This window comes from Pongo abelii, chromosome 17 (assembly GCF_028885655.2).
Source record: "Pongo abelii isolate AG06213 chromosome 17, NHGRI_mPonAbe1-v2.0_pri, whole genome shotgun sequence".
In the NCBI taxonomy this organism is placed as follows: Eukaryota; Metazoa; Chordata; class Mammalia; order Primates; family Hominidae; genus Pongo; species Pongo abelii.
In genome coordinates this window covers 65,191,933-65,206,874 of record NC_072002.2, presented here as the reverse complement: position 1 = coordinate 65,206,874, position 14,942 = coordinate 65,191,933, and positions in this window count along the sequence as shown.

Sequence of the window (14,942 nt, the reverse complement as noted above, 5' to 3'; positions counted from 1 at the left end):
CTCACCCACTGACCTGCACCCACTTTCTGGCACTCCCTAGTGAGATGAACACGGTACCTCAGATGGAAATGCAGAAATCACCCGTCTTCTGCGTCGCTCGCGCTGGGAGCTGTAGACCGGAGCTGTTCCTATTTGGCCATCTTGGCTCCTCCCCCCCAATTCCAGTCTTATGGCTGGAATTTATGACCTGTAATTACACAGACAAGCCCAGGAGGAGATGTACATGCCAAAGGATATGCAAGATATTGCTCATTTTCATTTTCAAACACTTGCAGAGTATTGGTCTAGACCAAAGAGGGAGAAACATAATTTTAGATCTGGCTGAATTTACTAGCACCTGTGTGGACAAGAACATCTAAATTCAATATGATAGCTTGAGCAACTGGAAGTGACTTTAGTTGTTTCCAATTAATTGACAGATACCTGAGCTCAGGGGTGGCCTAACTGCAAGATGTTGAAATGACAGAAGTTCACTGGCACAGCAAATTTAGGTTAGTGCTTCTCAAACTTTAATGTGCACATGAATATCATGAGAGTCTTGTTAAAATTCTGATTCAGTAGGGTCTGGGGTAGAGTCCAAGATTCAGAATTTCTAACAAGCTCCCAGAGGATCCCAGTATTCCTGGTCCTCATACCCTATGAGCAGCAAATATACAGGAAAGGATCCAGTGCCCTAGGGATATAGGAATATTGAGGACTTATTATGGGCATCCCATTTACCCATCTTCTATATATTGCAAGACAGCCCAGACGATGCTCCTTTTATCACCCCAGAAATTACAGTGGTGAAATTATTGCCATCGTCTTCAAAAGTAATGGTACTTGCTTTTCTCTATAGGTTGAGGATGCTGATGAGAGAAACTGAGATGGAAATGGGTTTTCTGATTTCAATGACAATGCAGGGATTCCAGGGCACATAAAGCCTAGAATCTGCATTTACCTCCCTGAGGCAAGATGGGGGTGGTTACTGAATAGGATGTGGTACTAGAGTAACAGGATGGTTGATTGACCCCAGGGATCATTGGCAATGGTCATTGACTATGACCTCCTTAGACTGAAATAGACATCCAGTCCACTTAATTCCTTCTTGGCCAAAATAACAAATAAGTAAACAAAATCTAAATCTGATGAACAGAGGCCAGAGACACCACATAGTTTTGGCTCCTGTCTTAGGTCAAGTTCTTCGAAGTAAACCCTGAAATGAAGATTTCTATGCAGCTAATTGACTAAGAAAGTGTTCCCAGGAGAAACCGGTAAGGAAAGAGGAAGCATGATAGGAAAGGGAGAGAAGCCAAGAAAGGTTGCAGTTTCAGGCCAAGTCCTAGCTTTGGCCTGATCCCACATGGGAACTCGAGTTTAAATGATGCTTGGGTTTGTCCCAACTTCAGGCAAGGAAGCTAGACCAATCAGTCTTTGAGTAGGAGCCCCAGGAGGGAAGGAGTTCATGAATTCCTAGGCACAACCAGCTCTCTGTGCATGTGGCCAAAGTGCCTCCAACAGTTAAAGGATAGAGCTCTGAAGAGAGTTGCAAATGTAAGATATTAGAAGCAAAAGAACCCCAAACCAGGGGAGGGGTTGTGCAGAAATGGTAAAAAGGACCCAAGGGGATATGGATGGGCAGAGAATGTCTACTATGGTACCCCATCCCAGGCTTAGTTAATTCAAAGACCTAGAGTGACCTGAATGAAGAGGCATTGCAAGTGAAATATCCTGTGAATCACCCCAAGTATATGCTGTAAATATTCCTTTTAGACTTGTCAGGTGATAGTCAGGTGATGTGTGAAGTTTGGCATGAATCCATCTCATGGTGGGTTTAGTGAGACTTCAACACTAATTCAAGGTTATTCACCCATTCCTGGATGTAGAGTTGGAATAGATATAGTCTACAATGGTCAAAAATCCTACATTGGCCTCCTGATCTGAGGAAGAGAGGTTATTGTAATAGGAAGAAACAAGAGGAAGTCCCTAGAACTTCCCTGATATGGTTTGGCTGTGTCCCCACCCACCCAAATCTCATCTTGAATTGTAGTTACATAATACCCACGTGTCATGGAAGGGACCCAGTAGGAGGTAATTGAATCATGGGGGTAGGTACCCCCATGCTGTTCTCATGATAGTGCGTGAGTCCTCATAAGATCTGATGGTCTTATAAGGGGCTCTTCCCTCTTTGCTCAGCACTTCTCCTTCCTGCTGCCATGTAAAGAAGGATGTGTTTGCCTCCCCTTCTGCCATGACTGTAAGTTTCCTGAGGTCTCCCCAGCTCTGCAGAACTGTGAGTCAATTAAACCTCTTTCCTTTATAAATTACCCAGTCTTGGGTATTTCTTCATAGCTGCTTGAAAAGGAACTAATACAGTAAATTGGTATTGGTAGAGTGGGGTGCTGCTATAAGGATACCCAAAAATTTGGAAGTAACTTTGGGTAACAGGCAGAGTTTGGAAGAGTTTAGAGGGCTTAGAAGAAGACAGGAAAATGTGGGAAAGTTTGGAACTTCCCAGAGACTTGGAGGGCTCAGAAGACAGGAAGATGTGGGAGAAAGTTTAGAACTTCCTAGAGACTTGTTGAATGGCTTTGGCGAAAACGCTGATAATAATATCAACAATGAAGTCCAGGCTGAGGTGGTGTCATTGAAAATGAGGAATCTGTTAGCAACTGGAATAAAGGTGATTCTTGCTATGCTTTAGCAAAGAGACTGGTGGCATTTTGCCCCTGCCCTAGAGATCTGTGGAACTTTGAACTTGAGAGAGATGATTTAGGGTATCTGGCGGAAATTTCTAAGCAGCAAAGGGTCAAGAGGAAGCACAGCATAAAAGTTTGGAAAATTTGCAGCTTGATGATGCAACAGAAAAGAAAACCCCATTTTCTGGGGAGAAATTCAAGCCCTCTGCAGAAATTTGCATAAGCAACAAGGAGCCGAGTGTTAAACACCAAGACAATGGGGGAAAATGTCTCCAGGGCATGTCAGAGACCTTCATGGCAGCCCCTCCCATTACAGGCCCAGAGGCCTAGGAGGGAAAAATGGTTTCCTGGGGCCGAGCTCAGGGTCCCCTGCTCTATGTAGCCTTGGGATATGGTACCCTCCATTCCAGCTGCTTCAGCTTTAGCTGGGGCTAAAAGGGGCCAAGGTAAAGTTTGGGCCATTACTTCAGAGGGTGCAAGCCCCAAGCCTTGGTGGCTTACATGTGGTGTTGAGCCTGTGGGTGCAGAGAAATCAAGAATTGGGGTTTGGGAACTTCCGTCTAGATTTCAGAGGATGTATGGAAATGTCTGGATGTCCAGGCAGAAGTTTGCTACAGGGGCAGAGCCCTCATGAAGAACCTCTGCTAAGTCAGGTCAGAAGAGAGATGTGGGGTAAAAGCCTCACCCCCCTCCACCAAATCTCCACTGGGGCACTGCCTAGTGGAACTGTGAGAGGAGGGCCACCATCCTTCAGACTCCAGAATGGTAGATCTGCCAAAAGCTTATACCATGCACCTGGAAAGCCTGCAGACACTCAACACCAGCTGTGAAAGCTTCCAGGAGGGGGGCTGCATAACAAATTACCCCAAAACATAGTATCTTAAAGCAACAAACATCTATTATCACACACAATTTTTAAGAGTCACTGCCATGGTTTGAGTGTCCCCTTCAAAACTCAAAACTTGAAATTTAATTTCTGTTGTAACAGTATTAAGAGGGGGAACCTTTAAGAAGTGATTAGGCTATGAGGGCTCCACCCTCATGAATGGATTAATGCCATTGTCATGGAAGTGGATTAGTTACGAGTTAGGTTCTTGATAAAAATAATGAATTTGGTCCTATTTTCTCTGTCTTGTGCACTCACTTCTGCCTTCCACCTTCCACCATGGGATGACCCTCACCAGATGCCAGCACCTTGCTCTTGGACTTCCCAGCTTCTAGAATCATGAGCCAAATAACCTTTTATTGTTTATAAATTATTGTTGCAACTGCTGGAAACTGAGCACAGCTAATCCTATTGTCACCACCCTCACAGTCTGTAGTATTATTGTAGCAGCAGAAAACAGACAAAGATAGAAATCTGGGAGTGGGTTAGCTGGGTGGTTGTGGCTCAGGGTTTCTCACAAAGCTGTAATCAAGGTGTCAGTCAAGGCTGTAATCATCTGAAGGCTTGACTGGTGCTGGAAGATCCACTTCCAAGGTGGTTCACTCACATAGCTGCTGGTAGGAGGCCTCAGTTCCTCCTTGGCTACTGGCAAGATCTTCAGTTCAGCCTCTCCATAGGCTGTTTGAGTGTCATCATAACATGGCAAACTGGCTTGTGCCAGAACATGTGATCCAAGAAAGCAAGCAAGGCAGAAACCATAGTGTTTTCATAACCTAGTTTCTGGAGCTACATACCATCACTGCTGCTGTATACTATTGGTCACCCAAACCAGTTCTGATACAACGTGGGAGATGGGGACTACATGAGGCATGGATGCTGGGAGGTGAAGATCATTGGGAGCTGTCCTGGAGACTTACTATCACATATTGTTTCTTCTTGCTGATGGAGTGCTATTGGGCACACCTGCCTTATTGCTTAGAATATCAGAAATACCCAGTCAGTGAAGAGAAACTCACATGCTATGTCACTTGGTGACTAGGAACTCAATCTCTATTGGCATCTAGTAGCAATCCAGGAATGATTTTTCAAAAGGAGAATAGTTACTTTCTAAGGAGAGTATGATTTTACTTCAAGACTCTTCAGAGTTATGGCTAAAATCTTCCACTTGGGGCTAGAAGTAGGCCTGAATTGATGGTACCAATGATTCCAGTTTTAATGATACCTTCATGGCACATGCTGCATGAAATTATTTCGGACATGGTTACTGGACTTGCTTCTTCAGTACTCCAAGATCTCTGTATGCTATCCAATCTTTTAATAAATTCCTTTTCAGCAAAAATTGGCCAGAATTTTTTCTGTTTTTTTTTTTTGTTCAGTTAGGAACCCAGAGTAACAAATTAGCTATCATTTATTCTCTCATATCAGCCACGTTTCTTTCTGCTACACGCCTTTACACATATTCTTTCCTCCATCTGCCTAAAACATGCTTTTACTTATTTTCTATTCATTCTTACAATCTTGGCTCAATTGTGCTTCTTAAGGAAGCCTTCCCTGATCCACCTGTAAGTATTCTCATAGTACCATTTACCTCCCGTTCCCATTACTAATCATGTTTGTGTGACTATTTTATCAATGTAGATATCCCCTCTAGCATATAAGCTCCCTGAGTGCAACAGCCATATCTGTTTGGGTCAACATTTTGTTTTCAGAGACTACTTCTGTGCCTGGGGCACTATAAGCACATAATAAGCATTTGTCTAATGAGTGTGTGACAGAAAAGTTCTTTCTCCAACTATTCAAGGACTGATAGTGAAGAATAAAATAAGCATACATGTAAAGCAGACATCAGAATTTTAGGCATAGAGAAGCAGACCAGTAAATGTTTATTCCATTCTTCCTAGTTTTGTTCACCCACCATCCCCAGCTCATCTTCAACCCTTTCTTGGTCTTCAGCTAAACAGGTAAAGGATATTTTATAAATTCTCAGAACACAGTCAATGGCACATACTGGAGCCACTACATTATGAACATTTTAGTTACTTTGACTCTTTGGTAATCAAAACTAAATTACCAAATTGAAAAAAGACTTAAATTTTGTTCTACCTGCAGAAAGAATCCAAATCTCTCTCAAAATTCTGGCTTATTAGAGCTCTTTCTGTTCTTAATACCTCCACCTAAATTATATGCCTCTAGAGCTCTCCAACCTATGAAGTGCTTTTTCATTCTTAGCTTCATTTGTATGGCATAGGCTTGTGTGCAGACTCTTTTCGGTCCCCCTCACTGATTAATTTATTCGATTTCACTTTTTGTTCTTAGCTTGAAGTACCGATTAGAAGCTGCTTTGGGTGGCTGATATAAGGATATATGACTAAATATATATCCTTACATGGGGATTTACAAGACAGGGTGATCCATGTGAAACACATACACACACACACACACACACAGCGTGAACTTGGAGGTTGGCACAGTCCTATCCACCCACAAGCAACTTCACAGAGATGTTGCCATGGCATTTCTTCAACAATGAGCAAGACTCCTTGCCTGAATGCTACTGTTCTTCTAGAGATTCTCCAGCACCTACAAATTCTGTTTAAATGTCAGATGATAAAACAAGGCCCTTATTTTACTATTCACTTTCGGTCGAACTGAACACAAAGCCACCAGTTAAGAGGATGGGTTCTTCAAAGACATCAGAGGGAGGCACTTTCCATTCAGAGGATTTTAAGGGCCGATCCTCATTCACTTAATGTTTTGTTAATTCAAAAATGGTAAAAGCTTTTTAAAAAATCTGTTCATTTCTAGTTCTCCATTTTGAAAGTCTAAGTTACCTTAGTGAGAAGACAGCCCGGTCCAAATTGCATTTTATGTAATTTACCCTAATTAGACTGCAAAAATTCTCAGCAAGGAATCCGGGAAGCACTCTGAAGCCTTTCTCCCCACCCGCTGAATTTAGAGCTGTCGCCCATTTTTCTGTCACAAAAACTACACACATAACATTCTGTAAATTATTCTACCAGTGTAGGAGGAAAATATAATAAAAGGAAGTCGTTTATGAGGAAAGAACATTCTAGCGGCACTGAGATAAGCCTCTCCCTGCCTAATCCTATTTCAATTTCTTTATCCTAGAAAATCAGTGAGCTGCATCAGGACCCTTCTGCACATCCTTCCAGATCCAGGGGAGCTCCTGGCAATAGACTGAGGGCCTGCCCCAACAGTGGCATCATAAAATTATTGGACATCAGCCTGCTCTGCGAAGTTGTACTGAAGTTTCCTGAGGTGTGTGGGCTCTTACATTTTATATCTGCTTGATCTGAAATATTTACTTGCTGTTATAGGCCAAACCAGGACCTTACTGAACTGAAATCCAAGCCCAGCAATTTAATCAGTCTTGCTTCCGAGAACACAAACACATTTTTCTCTTTTGGGGGGTGGGGGGAAGAAGGAGTGTTTGTTTTTATTAAAACAGGAGAGTGCATTAACTTTGAATAGGTAAACTTGAGTTCTAGTCAGGTGTGCTGTATTAGTCCATTTTCACACTGCTATAAAGAACTACTTGAAACTGGGTAATTTATAAAGGAAAGAGGTTTAATTGACTCACAGTTCCACATGGCTGGGGAGGCCTCATGGAACTTACAATCATTGGCGAGGTGAAGGAAGTACCTTCTTCACAAGATGGCAGGGGCAGGGAGGTAGGGGCAGTGGCGGGGAACTGCCAAACACTTTAAAACCATCAGATCTTATGAGAACTCACTATCATGAGAACAGCATGGGGGAAATCACCCCCATAATCCAGTCACCTCCCACCAGGTCCCTCCCTCGACATGGGGTATTACAATTCGAGATGAGATTTGGATGGGGACACAGAGCCAAACCATATCATATGCCCACAGACTAGTTGTCTATTTTAGCCAAATTACTTTCTTTCTCATTGGTAAAATTAGCATTGGTTTAGATAATCTCTAAATATTTGAAATCCAGATGGAATTCCATTGAGCCAAACCTAGACTGTTAAGTAAAACAGGCATTAACTAGAGATACAACTTCAGAAGAAAAGTAAATAAAAGGGATGTCTGAGTGTCCTCTGCCAGTCAGCAGGTCAATGAATATTTAAGGACCACCTGCTTTATGCTAGGCACTTTCAGAAGTGGTCTGGGTTCAGCTTGTTTTCTTGGTGGTTCCAGGAAAAGGACTCTGGGGACTCAAATTTTGTCCATGGCACTTACTACTGCTAAGCTGTGAAGGCCCAGCTTCTCTAGGAAGTCTTACTGGATAGCTCAGTCCAGTATGCACTTGAGGTACAGGAGTCTCTGAGTTCGAGTGCCTTCCCTCTGACCCTTGCTTCTAGCAGGGCTCAAGTATGCAACAGCCTAACTGCCTGAGGCTAGCTGGCCATAGAGTACCTTCAGCAGAGATATTTGAAAATATTTAACAATTGGTAAGGCACATGCTCTATCAGTAAATACTGGACATCGTGATGGTCTGACCAGTGCAAACAGTTGAATGTCAGCCCTGAGATCACTCTAATCTGGTGCAGCATAATGCCACAGGACCTTTGCACATGCCTGCCTGGAATGATTACTTTCCTCTCTTCACCAAACTAATGGCTACTGATTCATTTGGGTGAGGTGAATCCAATCAACCTATGCTACAGGTGCCCTAGAAACACTAATTTTCTATGCAGATCCAATTGTCCTTGGTCTTATCCCCACCCACAAGCAGCAGCACTGATTAAACACTAGCAGTAAGCATAGCATTGAAACATTTATATCTGTAGTGCTCCACCTGGGCTGGGAATGAGGGGAGTAGTCTGGCAAAAATTCCCAAGGGATATTATTAGTTTGGCTAGGCCTGGTCTCTCACATTGATGAATAATATGTATAGACCAATAGATAATATTGAATTCAAGTATGCTTTCACATAATCAAATTGATATGTTCTTGAAAGTGGTCTCTAAAGCAAATGTTTCTAGCCAGAATCAAAATTTCCCATTGGTTTTCATTATAATTTCAAAGCTAATGTTGCCACTGAGAAAAATAATTATCTTAAAGACAATTAAGAACACTATTCAGGCTGGGCGCTGTGGCTCATGCCTGTTAATCCCAGCACTTTGGGAAGCCGAGGTGGGTGGATCACTTGAGGTCAGGAGTTTGAGACCAGCCTGGCCAACATGGTAAAATCCTGTCTTCACCAAAAAATATAAAAATTAGCCAGGCATACTGGTGGGTGCCTGCAGTCCTAGTTACTCAGGAGGCTGAGGTGGGAAAATCACTTTAACCTGGCTGGCAGAGGTTGCAGTGAGTGGAGGTTGCAGTGAGCAGAGGGTGCCACTGCACTCCAGCCTGGGTTACAGAATGAGATTGTCTCAAAAAAAATAAAATAAATAAAAATAAATAAAAAATAAAAGAATACTATTCAGCAATAAAAAGGTCATAAACTGTATGACTCCACATATATGACAAAACCATAGGGACAGAAAACAGATCATTGGTGACTGGGAATAGGGGAAGGGGATTGACTGCAAAGGGTATGACAAAACCAAAATGAGTGACTGAGACATAAGTCTCAGCCATTGAGGTTTATCCAGCCAGCTTGAGGGTAGGCCCAGAGAAGAACGAGAGTCACAGATGCATCTGTGTCTGTTTTTTCCCAAAGAGATTCTCAGGAGGCTTAGTATTTTATACATTTTCCTTTTTTAAAAAAAAAAAGTGGAGGTGGCAGTGAGACAAATGGTTACATACTTGTGAGACTTTAGTTAGTGCCACTAAATCTACATGTTACATAAGACAAGCTGAACATTGGAAGAAAAAGGGAAGAGAGGATGTGGACGTCTCAGGAAGGGGTGAAGGAACAATTAATCTCATCTTGTCTTTTTTCTGTACCTGGGAAGATAAGCTGGTAATGGACATTATCAGTGTGGAGGGTTCCGAAAGGGCTGGTTTCTGTGTAGCCCTTAGGGAAGAAAGTCTAATGGTGTTTAGGGTGGGAGAGGGTATAATGAGGCCTCCCCAACCTCCCTATCCTGTCATTGCTGGGAACTCAGCTTCCAAAGTTTCTCTGCAATCCCCCTTTCCAATAGGGGGTCCATTCAGTCGGATGGGGCTTAGAATTTTATTTTTATTTCTCAGGTAGGAAGGAACTTTGGGGTGATAGAAATTTTGATTATGGTGGAGGTTACATGATTGTATGTGTTTGTCAAAATGCAAAAAATAACACCTTAGAAGAATTTTACTGTATTTAAATTATACCTCTATAAACCTGAATTACCAAAAAACAAAAATCAAAAAAAAAAAACACAGAAAAAGTACAATTAAAAGTGAAATAATAAAACTCCAAAACTTAGCACGTAATGCTATTTCATGACTTTCTAGATAGAACAAAAGTTGCATGTGATGAAGTCACCCATTTTTTTATGGCATAAGTGTCCCTAAGATCAATAAGCAAGACATCTTGCATGACATCCCCTCACCAGGGCAGTGTCTGAGAATGGGTGGAAACAGGGAATGATGTGCATGTCCCCAGGCCAAGTCAAAGGCCACACCACTTTGTGTTAGGCGAAATGCATGGGGCAAAAAGGTGGAGAAAAATTCTGACCTGGATAGAGGGAAGGAAAGCAGTGGGCTAGGAGACTGGACAGAAACACAGAGAAATGTGGATGCTAAGATAGAGATGGGCAGAAGCAAAGGAAACTGGCAGAATACACTGAGAGGCCACATATAGGCCTGTGCTCTAAAGGTGTGGAAACCAAGGAATCCCGTCACTCAAAACAAATCTCTGCACCGTTAAGTCTCTACTTAATTCCATTCAAGTATCTTTAACGTAATTCCATTCAAATATCTTTAACGTGACTCTTCCCATACAAGGATAACCTGAATAGATGGGGAGTGTAGCACATTAATTAAAATCCCACTAAATTTGGAATTTTTAACAATTCAGCTTTTGGGTATTTGTTTCTTACTGCCTAAAAAATTACACATTTTTTCTTCTGTAATTTTTTTTATTATACTTTAAGTTCTGGGATACATGTGCAGAATGTGCAGGTTTGTTACATAGGTATACACATGCCATGGTGGTTTGCTGCACCCATCAACCCATCATCTACATTAGGTATTTCTCCTAATGCTATCCCTCCCTTAGCCCCCCACTCCCTGACAGGCCCTGGTGTGTGATGTTCCCCTCCCTGTGTCCATGTGTTATCATTGTTCAACTCCCATTTATGAGTTAGAACATGCAGTGTTTGGTTTTCTGTTCCTGTGTTAGTTTGCGAGGAATGATGGTTTCCACCTTCATCCATGTCCCTGCCAAGGACATGAACTCATGCTTTTTTATGGCTGCATAGTATTCCATGTTGTATATGTGCCACATTTTCTTTATCCAGTCTATCATTGATAGGCATTTGGGTTGGTTCCAAGTCTTTGCTATTGTGAATAGTGTTGCAATAAACATACATGTGCATGTGTCTTTATAGTAGAATAATTTATAATCCTTTGGGTATACACCCAGTAATGGGATTGCTGGGTCAAATGGTATTTCTGGTTCTAGATCCTGGAGGAACCACCACACTGTCGTCCACATGGTTGAACTAATTTACACTCCCACCAACAGTGTAAAAGCATTCCTATTTCTCCATATCTTCTCCAGCATCTGTTGTTTCCTGACTTTTTAATGATTGCCATTCTAACTCGCATGAGATGGTATCTCACTGTGGTTTTGATTTGCATTTCTCTAATGACCAGTGATGATGAGCTTTTTTTCATACATTTGTTGGCCACATAAATGTCTTCTTTTGAGAAGTGTCTGTTCATATCCTATGCCCACTTTTTCATGGGGTTTTTTTTTTCTTGTAAATTTGTTTAAGTTTCTTGTAGATTCTGGATGTTAGCCCTTTGTCAGATGGATAGATTGCAAAAATTTTCTCCCATTCTGTAGGTTGCTGTTCACTCTGATGATAGTTTCTTTTGCTGTGCAGAAGTTCTTTAGTTTAATTAGATCCCATTTGTCAATTTTGGCTTTTGTTGCCATTGCTTTTGGTGTTTTTAGTCATGAAGTCTTTGCCCATGCCTATGTCCTGAAGGTATTGCCTGGGTTTTCTTCTAGGGTTTTTATGGTTTTATGTCTAACATTTAAGTCTTTAATCCATCTTGAGTTAATTTTTGTATAAGGTGTAAGGAATGGGTCCAGTTTCAGTTTTCTGCATAGGGCTAGCCAGTTTTCCCAACACCATTTATTAAATAGAGAATCCTTTCCCCATCACTTGTTTTTGTCAGGTTTGTCAAAGATCAGATGGTTGTAGATGTGTGGTGTTATTTCTAAGGCCTCTGTTCTGTTCCATTGGTCTACATCTCTGTTTTGGTACCAGAAGCATGCTGTTTTGGTTACTATAGCCTTGTAGTATAGTTTGAAGTCAGGTAGCGTGATGCCTCCAGCTTTGTTCTTTTTGCTTAGGATTCTCTTTGCTATACAGGCTCTTTTTTGGTTCCATATGAAATTTAAAGTAGTTTTTTTCTAATCCTGTGAAGAAAGTCAGTGATTCTTCCCATCCATGAGTATGGAATGTTTTTCCATTTGTTTGTGTCCCCTCTTATTTCCTTGAGCAGTGGTTTGTAGTTCTCCTTTAATAGGTCCTTCACATCCTTTGTAAGTTGTATTCCTAGGTATTTTATTCTTTTTGTAGCAATTGTGAATGGGAGTTCATTCATGATTTGGCTCTCTGTCTATTATTGGTATATAGGAATGCTTGTGATTTTTGCACATTGATTTTTTATCATGAGACTTTGCTGAAGTTGCTTATCAGCTTAAGGAGATTTTGGGATGAGATGATGGGGTTTTCTAAGGTGACACCCCACCCTGCTTCACCTCACCCTCAGTGGGCTGCACCCACTGTCTAACCAGTCCCAATGAGATGAGCCAAGTACCTCAATTGGAAATTCAGAAATCACCCGCCTGCTGCATTGATGTTGCTGGGAGCTGCAGACTGGAGCTGTTCCTATTCGGCCATCTTGCCAGCCACCCTCTTCTGTAATTTTTTTCAGATATTTTACCACTTATCTGCAATCTTACAACACCTTTAAACTAGAGGCATAGTAAGATGCAAATTTTTAAATATACCATCACTACGTCTAGTGATGAGCTGTTTTAATTTAGAAAAGTACTTTAAATACAATGCATGACATCTTAATATAAAATGTAAGCCTATTATGAATCCTCATTCTTTGTCAACTTCCTTTATCAATATGCCCTTTTATTGGCATTTGTAATAAATACTCTGATATATACTAGAATGTATCCTCTTATTACTATATATAAATACATGCCTGTGCATACACATACAAGTCTATATAAAGTATATGTATGCACAAACATATGTGTACTCTCTATATATAGAGAGAATTTATTCTCATATATATGCTTTCCAATGTCTTTGATTTTCCTGTCATCTCAATGAGTCAGACTGCCTTTGCCACCAGCATTTTGAGTTACAGCAGTGAGATTCTACTATATGCAAAATAAACAGGTCATCATCAGTCAAGAAAAATATGGAAATCTCAGAGTTGTGGCCATAAGGTAGAGAGACAGATCTTTGGACAAAACATACCAGAAGTTATATATCAAAATAGAACAGCTCTCTTCAGACCATCACATTGGGAGGTAGACTCATCAGGGGTCAGGTTTGGTTGCAAACAACAGAATCCACCTCTGACTGGATAGATAGGACTGGGGCATGGGCAGGGTCAGGGGTGTCTGGGCAGCTGGAATCACAGTCAAAAGGTCAAAATCACATCACAAGAAGAGTAGGTCAGGATACTGCTGCTCGTCTGGCCACTGCTGCCACCCAGGAATGAGTCCTCAGCTCTTGCCTGTTTCTTTGTGCCACTCATTTCAGATTCAGAGACTGGAGGGAGTGTCGGATTGGCCCAGCCGAGGACATACGTCCAGGAATTGGCTTCCCTGGAACATCTGCTCCCTTTTCAGGTTCTGGAATGAAAGGTGGGGACAAAACTGGAAATGTGTCCCCCAAAATAGGAAGGGTAGCCAAAAATCACTAAGTATTTGCCAAAAAAGTTGAATCTGAATTTGATTATGCCTCTAGATCAAACAGGAAATACAGAATACAGGATATGTAGGCCAGGCACAGTGGCTCATACCTGTAATCTCAGCACTTAGGGAGGCTGAGGTGGGCAGAACACTTGAGGTCAGGAGTTTGAGACCAGCCTGGTGAAACCCTGTCTCTACCAAACAATATAAACATTAGCCAGGTGTGGTGGCATGTGCCTGTAATCCCAGCTACTCGGGAGGCAGGAGAATCGCTTGAACCTGGGAGGCAGAGATTGCAATGAGCTGTGATCACACGACTGCACTCCAGTCTGGGCAACAGAGTGAGACCCTGTCTCAAAAACAAAAACAAAACAAAACAAAAAACAAAACAAACAAACAAAAAACAGGATATGTCGACATCACCATAGGGATGCAATCTTCTACAAAATCCAGACTGGGAGAGCTACAAAAAAAAAGTCTTCAACAAGCAAATTGCAAAAAGGAAAAATTAGATAGAAGGGTAACGTATAGATTAAAGCAGTCTTAAAAATATGTAAATTAAATATAATGTAGGGGTCTTATTTAAATCATGACTCACAAACTTTTCCTAAAAAATCACAAGTTAGAGAAATCTGACTGGAGAATGCTGACTGGATATCTGATAATATTAAGAAATTATTAAGTTTTTAGGTGCAATAATGGTATTGTGCTTAAGCTTCAAAGTAAAGGCCTTCAAAATTAATGTGTGCATTTGAGGGTCCCCTAAGACACCCTCAGATTCAAAGTTTCACTAGAAGGACTCACAACTCAGGAAAGCAGTTTACTCAGAGTTACAGTTTTTTGCACTGAAAATATATAGATTAAAATCAGGAGCTGGGCATGGGGGCTTACACCTGTAATCCCAGCACTTTAGGAGGCTTAGGCAGGAGGATCACTTAAACCCAAGAGTTTGAGACCAGCCTGAGCAACATGGCAAGACCCTGTCTCTACTAAAATAATAATAATAATAAAATCAACAAAGGAAAAAGGTGCATAGGGAGGAGTCCAGGAGAGACCAGGCACAAGCTTCCATTGTCTTTATCAGTGCGGTAGCAGAGAGAGTGCTTACTCCTCCCAGCAAGGATGTGTGACGACTCACACAGAGTACTGTCATCCAGGGAAACTCATCCAAGCCTTGGTGTCAAAGACTTTTATTGGAAGTTGATCACATAGGTATGGCTGAATTCTCCACTTGGCCGGTCTTCAGTTTCTAGCCCTTCCAGAGGTCAAGTTGATACCCTGTGGCCCAAGGCCCCACTACAAATCACATTGTTAGCATAAACCATCTAGTGTGGCCCAAAGCC